We start from the raw sequence: 271 nt of genomic DNA, 5'->3' as shown, positions 1-271 counted from the left end.
TGCCTTTTCCTTGGAGCATTTAGGTCATTTATATTTACTGTAATTACCAACTAAAATGAACTTACTTTTGTAATTTTGTTATATGGTTTGTGTAAGTGTTAAGCCTCTTTTATCTTTATACAACTGCTTGCTTTTATGGTTTCTTTCAGTTGAAGAATACATATAGGAAAAGTATGTATGAACCTATATTTATAGGTTTAGTATTAAGGTAGCAGAAGGACATTGGGCCTCCACTCAAGTACTCCCTCAATGCAAGAATACTTTCTTCTAT

Source organism: Echinops telfairi, unplaced genomic scaffold (genome assembly GCF_000313985.2).
Source record: "Echinops telfairi isolate 266 unplaced genomic scaffold, ASM31398v2 ScPeMD7_6273;HRSCAF=7185, whole genome shotgun sequence".
NCBI lineage: Eukaryota > Metazoa > Chordata > Mammalia > Afrosoricida > Tenrecidae > Echinops > Echinops telfairi.
Note: the sequence above shows the minus strand (reverse complement) of the source record.